At 53.0% G+C, this 6587-nt stretch overlaps 1 pseudogene; it reads right to left on the bottom strand.

Annotated features, from left to right (window-relative positions):
- Positions 1-3323: 3323 nt before the first annotated feature.
- Positions 3324-4743, bottom strand: LOC144105623 (cyclin-dependent kinase 1 pseudogene; annotated as a pseudogene).
- Between the last annotated feature and the right edge of the window lie 1844 nt (positions 4744-6587).

The following is a 6587-nucleotide window of genomic DNA, read 5'->3' as shown; positions in this document are numbered from 1 at the left end:
TTCCGCGAAGCATTCCGAGCAGTGTTTGATAAGGCACTGGTACAGGTCACGCACCAGGTTTCAATGCTTTTCCTTTTCCCGTAGTTTTTTACTGTGTACTGGAGGGAAAGCTGGCGGCTTTTCACTTCGTGCACCATGGACGCCCGAGGCATGCCGGGAAGACAGCACACCGGATTGTTGTTGACTGTGCTACAGATTGAATTTTGAAGCGAAAAGCTTCACTGCGCTAGTCAACACCGCGCTTCGCGTGAGCCGGCGTATGTCGGAGCACGAGTGACGTCACGCACGGCGCAGGTGGCCGCCGCCGACTCCGTCGCCTTTTCTCTCTCTCTCTCTCGCTCCCTAGTCACACCGAGCCACAGGTGTCCCGCCACTGCGCAGCGCCGCTCCCTTCCTCAAAATGGTGGTGGTGGTAGTGGTTTTACTGAAATAATAGTAAAAAGGAAGGAAAAGATTTTTGCTAGCCCCGGCATCTGCCATCGATACTGAAGCACCTGAGCTGGGGCAGCAGAAATAAAGGATAGCAGGCAGAATGGAGAAATCAAATGGAAGAGGTGAGGGGACAGGAATAGAGGATAGGGGGAGAAGCAATATGTACAAACTATTTACACAATAAGAAATCTGTCCAGGTTGTGCGCGTGCTTAGTTCATTTTAGAGGAATTAAATCACACACGCGCACATCACTGTGTTGGTTACAACCGGAGTGGGGCGTCCAGTTATTAATCGTTCAAGGCAGAACTCGCGGAGCGTTCGGTCACTGCGTGTAACTACCTGACGGAGAACAGACGGGACGTCAAGCCCGTGTGTTCTAGGAATGCACAGAGGCTCACCAAAGCTCGCTCACGAGTGCGCGCACTGCCCTGCGGCCACAATAGCGTCTTGATGGAGTCTGGTAGTATGCCCTGCGCCCTATAGGCCGCGAGCATATCGCGACGAGCATCGGCGAACGTGGTACAGTGAAGGAGCAGGTGTTCTAGTGTTTACACTGTGCCGCATCCGTCACACACATCACTCTTCGCGATTCCGTGACGCACGCGTCGTTCCCCGGGCCACACGCAGCCAATGCGCGCGCGGAGGATCATTGCACGTTGTGACCGTGTAAGAGCGCGACAGCCGGTGACACTGTCGATGCGCTCACCTCCCGCGATGCGTGGGTCGGGGTGCTGCTTTCGGAGATGGTCGTGGATGGCCGCACGCACGTCCTCCAGCGCAAGGGGCAGATCGCTGGCAGGTAGTTGGTGTGCAGCGGGTCGCGAGGTCGTCAGCTTCTTCGTTGCCTGCGATGCCGCAGTGACCGGGCACCCACTGTGCACGCACGACACAACCTCTCTGCGCGAGGCACTCGATGCGCGAGCGAATTTCCCGCACTAGTGGGGTACCGCGGCCGTTAGATTGCAGGCGGCTGAAAGCGGCGGAGGGCCGAGGGTGAGCAGCAGGTCCAGCCCGAGCCGGATCCCCATCAACTCCGCCGTGGTGGAGGAGCCCAGGAAGGCTGCGTGTTGCTGGCTGTGCAGTCGCAGGGCGGGGATGGTGGCCGCCGCAGCAAGGGAGCAGCTGTCGCGGGCCACTGAGCCGTCGGTGAACACGAGGAGATGGTCCCGGAGCTCCTCGTGTATGACGGCTCTGGCCAGCTGCTGCACAGCACAGAGGGGTGTGCTCCGCTTTCCCGCAATGCTGACGATATCTCGCTGTACCTCCGAGGCAGCAGGCCAGGGCGCGCAGGAGCCGTAGGGGGGTGGGCCTTGGGTCAATTGCTCATACTCGAGCAGCGCCGCGCCCATTCGTGAGCGCGGGTGCGAGCGCATACGCTGCAGCAGCGAGCCGCCGTCCGGTGCGCGGTGAAATGCAACTTTTAGTTTTCAGTTTTTTCTTTCCCTCCCTCCTTTATCTCTTCCTTTACGGCACGGTTCGGGCGTCCACCGAGATATGTGAGACGGTTACTGTGCCATTTCCTTTCCTTAAAAACCAAACAAAACAAGAGGGCCGACGGCGTTCATAAAATTCATTTGCGTTGACAACTTTGCAATGGCGGTTCATTTTCACGAAAGGGAAGGCGCACAACCGGCTCCGTGGGTCAGTGGAGACCTCAATCTCGCTTTCATGTACATGGCGTTAGTGTCAAAAGCCTGAATTGATTGCGTTCCGCACACTGGATAGGCAGCGCGCCCTCCCTGCCACCCTGGGAGGTCGCATGCAGTTAATGGTTGATCGCGAGAGATTGATCACCAAATGAACGCTGCGGCCTAGGTATTGCTGCAGTGCCGCATGTCAGCCACAACGCTTCCAGCGCAATTCATTCATTCCACATCTCTCTATCACCACAAATCAAAGCACGAATGAGGCGTCCACATATCCAGGGAGCCAGTTATGCGCCCTTCCTTTGCTCAAAGCCATCGCCGTCTAGAACATTGTCAATGCTAACGCCAATGAACACAGTGAACGCCGATATCTTTCGCTGTGTATATCCTGGATTAGCTGAGCTAATTCACATTAATTGTTTTGGTTGTTCAGTTTCGTTTTCACCACTGTAGGTTTTACTGATGTTTCGTGCGCTTTGTGGCTGTGTAGTGCAGCAATGCATGCAGTTCATTTGAGAACCGAAGCATCCTAAGGCGCTTGACTCGAAGTGAGCTGAGCCCATTTTCTGGTGCCTACTAGGCCGTAAGTCCGTGGGCCCCCTCGCTGGTAGCCATTTATGCGGCAAGCTGAGTTTGCTCAGCGGGAACCTGTGCTAACTGTGCATTGAAATAAGCAAGATGGGAACAAGTGTTTTTTTGTGAACTGAGAACGCAACAGCCCGCTGCTGTGACCAACCTACACATTTCACGTAGGAGTGTCGAAGACATTTAAAAAGCGCAAAATTAAACAAGCGCAACTTACGTAAACTGTACTCGCCGAGTATTGCGTTTGGTTTATTTCGAAGACTGGCGATGACCGCGCATTGCATGCAGTAACGACTTACACTTCATGAAATAATTCACACAAATACCCGCATGTTGCTTCTGTCAGCATGAACACGGCCGTCACTTACTTGTGGTGGGAGAGGTGTCGCTTCCTAATTCATGTGTTTCTTCACAAAATTTGTAAACGCAGCGCCAGGACAAGCCCTTAGTGCACGAAAACTAGCTTTTCAAAGAAAAGCGAGGGATCGGGTATGATTCTCTCGCCACGAACATATCCTATGCACGGGCATAGAGCGCGTCTCACAATAGAAGACTACACCAATGAAACGTTACCCGCTTAACATTTCACATGCACTACATGCAAAAAAGCACTTTTTTGCTGTCTAGAGGCACTCTGTTGCGACAAAACACGTGCTTTATTCTGCAAGCTCAGCTGACTGGCTACGTTTGTTTCACCAAGCTGAGTAGAAAAAAAAAAGTGACATGAAATGTCATAAGATCTTGTTGAGTCCCCGTAGTGACGTCTTGTTGAGTAAACCGAGTATGCAGCATTGAAGATTTGTACAGCACACGCGATTAATCTGGAAACATGCATAAAAGTTTACTCAACAGCCTTTCCCGACACTCGTAATGGGACTTTGCACACAAAGCGGCCAGTTAGCTAGGAGGCACTTCAAAGTACTTATGCTCGAGGGCTGCGCGGGCCGTGATCCTGTCGCCAGGGTTGTAGACGAGCGTTTTCTTCAGCAGGTCCAGAGCCTCGCCATCCATCTCTGGCAGTAGGCTTGCCAGAATGTTCTCCTTCCAACTGGGGAAGCTCGGCTTGTAGTCCGGCAGTTTTGTCACATTTGGCCACGACTGCTCCGTTGGCGTTCCAAGCGTGCGGAAGATGCGGAAAAGCTGGTCAATTTCCGAGTCCCCGTGGAACAGCGTCTTACGGGTGACCATCTCGACGAAGATGCAGCCAATGCTCCAGATGTCGACGGGCGTGGAGTAGCGTTGCGCTCCAAGGAGCACTTCTGGCGCCCTGTACCAAAGAGTGACCACCTCGTGGGTGTACACGCGAACGGGGAGGCCGAAGGCCCGCGCCAGGCCAAAGTCGGCCACCTTGATGGTGCCCTTGCCGTCAATGAGCAGGTTCTGAGGCTTCAGGTCACGATGAAGCACACGCCGCTGGTGGCAGAACAGGATGGCCTCAAAAATCTGCCTCATGTAGCTCTTCACGAGCCCTTTGTCAAGTTGCTTGTGCTTGTCGAAGCCGTCTAGGTACTTCTTGAGGTCCATGGAGAGGTATTCGAACACCAGGTAGATTTTGTCAGATCCGTCCATAATCACCTCTTCAAGGCCAACGATATGCTTGTGTTTCAGTTCCTTCAGAACAGAAATTTCTCGTATGGTTGTTGGCGGTATGCCTTCATCCTCGCTATCCAGACGTATTTTTTTCAGTGCTACAATTTTTCCATCACGTTTGTCCTTTGCCTTGTAGACAACTCCGTACGTACCTTCGCCGATTTTCTCCATTTTGAGGTAGTTATCCATTGCACTGCGCCCACAGGCCTGTGACATTACAGCAGAGATGCACGTTCGATTGGAAAATTCCAACGTATGCGTTACGGATAGGTTTGGCTTGGCTTTAAGTAGCAGGTGTACGGGGGCAAAAGCCAGGCGGAGGCCGCCTGCGCTAAAAGATCCAAATCCGAAGCAGCCGCCTGGTGGAGATCAGTGAGTTGCACTGTTGGTACCGTTGGGCAAGCCATGGGGCCAGCTCTATGCTTGGGGCCATCATTGAGTTTGGGGCCATGATTATCTCCTTCCTCCATGTTTTGCGAACAAACATGGGCGCTGATGGTGATATGAGCCCCGAATTATTATTATTATTAGCATTGGCGCGGCGTTTGAAAAGGTTTGAGCCGGTGCAGACGACGTGCGTCGCGCTGGGTTCGTTACGGCACTGGTGCAGGTCACGCACCAGCTTTCGATGCTTTTCGTTTTCCTGTAGAGTTTTGTTACTGTGCACTAGAGGGAAAGCTGGCGGCTTTTCACTTCGTCCACCATGGACGCCCGGGGCATGCCGGGAAGACAGCACACCGGATTGTTGTTGACTGTGCTTAGTAATAATTAATAATAATTGGTTATTGGGGAAAGGAAATGGCGCAGTATCTGTCTCAAATATCGTTGGACACCTGAACCACGCCGTAAGGGAAGGGACAAGGGAGGGAGTGAAAGAAGAAGGGAAGAAGGAGGTGCCGTAGTGGAGGGCTCCGGAATAATTTCGACCACCTGGGGATCTTTAACGTGCACTGACATCGCACAGCACACGGGCGCCTTAGCGTTTTTCCTCCATAAAAACGCAGCCGCTGCGGTCGGGTTCGAACCCGGGAACTGCTACTGATTGAATTTTTTCGTTGCTACTGATTGAATTTTTTGGTTGTTCAGTTTCGTTTTCACCACTGTAGGTGTCACCATGTTTTGTGCGCTTTGTGGCTGTGTAGTGCAGCTATGCACGCAGTTCATTTGAGATCCGAAGCGTCCTAAGGCGCTTGAGTCGAAGTGAGCTGAGCACAGTGTCTGGTGCCTGCTAGGCCTAAAGTCCGTGGGCCCCCTCGCTGGTAGCCATTTACGCGGCAAGCTACGGTCTGCTACGGCCAGGGGTGTCTCCAGCGCTGTTGCCACCCATCCGGGTGGTGCCGCCAACGTCAACAACACCGGCATCACCTCTACGGGCGCTTGGACCGGGAGCTTGTACGACGCAGCCAACGACGCCGCCAGCGACGCCAGCCCAAGCACGTCGAACGCCACCTCGACGCCGGCTACTGGACCCATACAACGCCGCAGCCACACCGAACCAACCGTGAGCACGAACGCTGACCGCTAACAATAGAACGCTAGTAGTAGACGCTGGTAGCAGTGTTCCCGGGTCGTGTGTATTTATAGTCTGTGTTTTGTGTTAGTTTTGTCAGTTTTGTGTGCTTGTGTGTGTGTCACGTAGGGTGCACTAAATGTGCGTCTGTATGGGTACACCTGTCGCCTAGTCCATTCTTTCGGTCCGAGTATTCTCCGGGGAGATTCGTGACAAAGATAAGTGGCGAGCCTGTGCCAGGATTCATTTCCTTTTGTGTTTTTGCTTTGTCTCGGATCTTTCAGTTCTCTCGACGGCAGAGTATGGATTTGGCAAAAAACTAGAACTGCCGCTCAAGCTAGGGTTATGCAAGGAAGAGGCGATGCGTATCTGTGACGAGGAGGCAAAAAAATTAATGTGGATTAGCTCAGCTAATGCAGGATATACAAACCGAAAGACATCGGCGCTCCCTTGTTCATTGGCTTTGGCGTTGACAATGTTCTAGACGGCGATGGCTTTTAGGAAAGGAAGGGCGCATAACTGGCTCCTGGATATGCGGACGCCTCATTCGTGCTTTGATACATGTGGCGGTGATGAGAGAGAGATGTGGACTGTATGCATTAGCGCTGACAGTGTTGTGGCTGATATGCGGCACTGCAGCAATAGCTAGGCCGCAGCGTTCATTTAGTGATCAATCCCTCGCGATCAACTATTAACTGCATGCCACCTCCCAGGTGACAGGGAGGGCGCGCTGCCTATCCAGTGCGCGGAACGCAATCAAAGCAGAATTTTGCAGTTGGACACCAACGCCACGTACATAAAAGCGAGATTGAGGTTTCCACTG

Source organism: Amblyomma americanum, chromosome 9, assembly GCF_052857255.1.
Source record: "Amblyomma americanum isolate KBUSLIRL-KWMA chromosome 9, ASM5285725v1, whole genome shotgun sequence".
In the NCBI taxonomy this organism is placed as follows: Eukaryota; Metazoa; Arthropoda; class Arachnida; order Ixodida; family Ixodidae; genus Amblyomma; species Amblyomma americanum.
The sequence above is the reverse complement of the archived record's forward strand: the minus strand, read 5'-3'. Positions and strand labels throughout refer to the sequence as shown.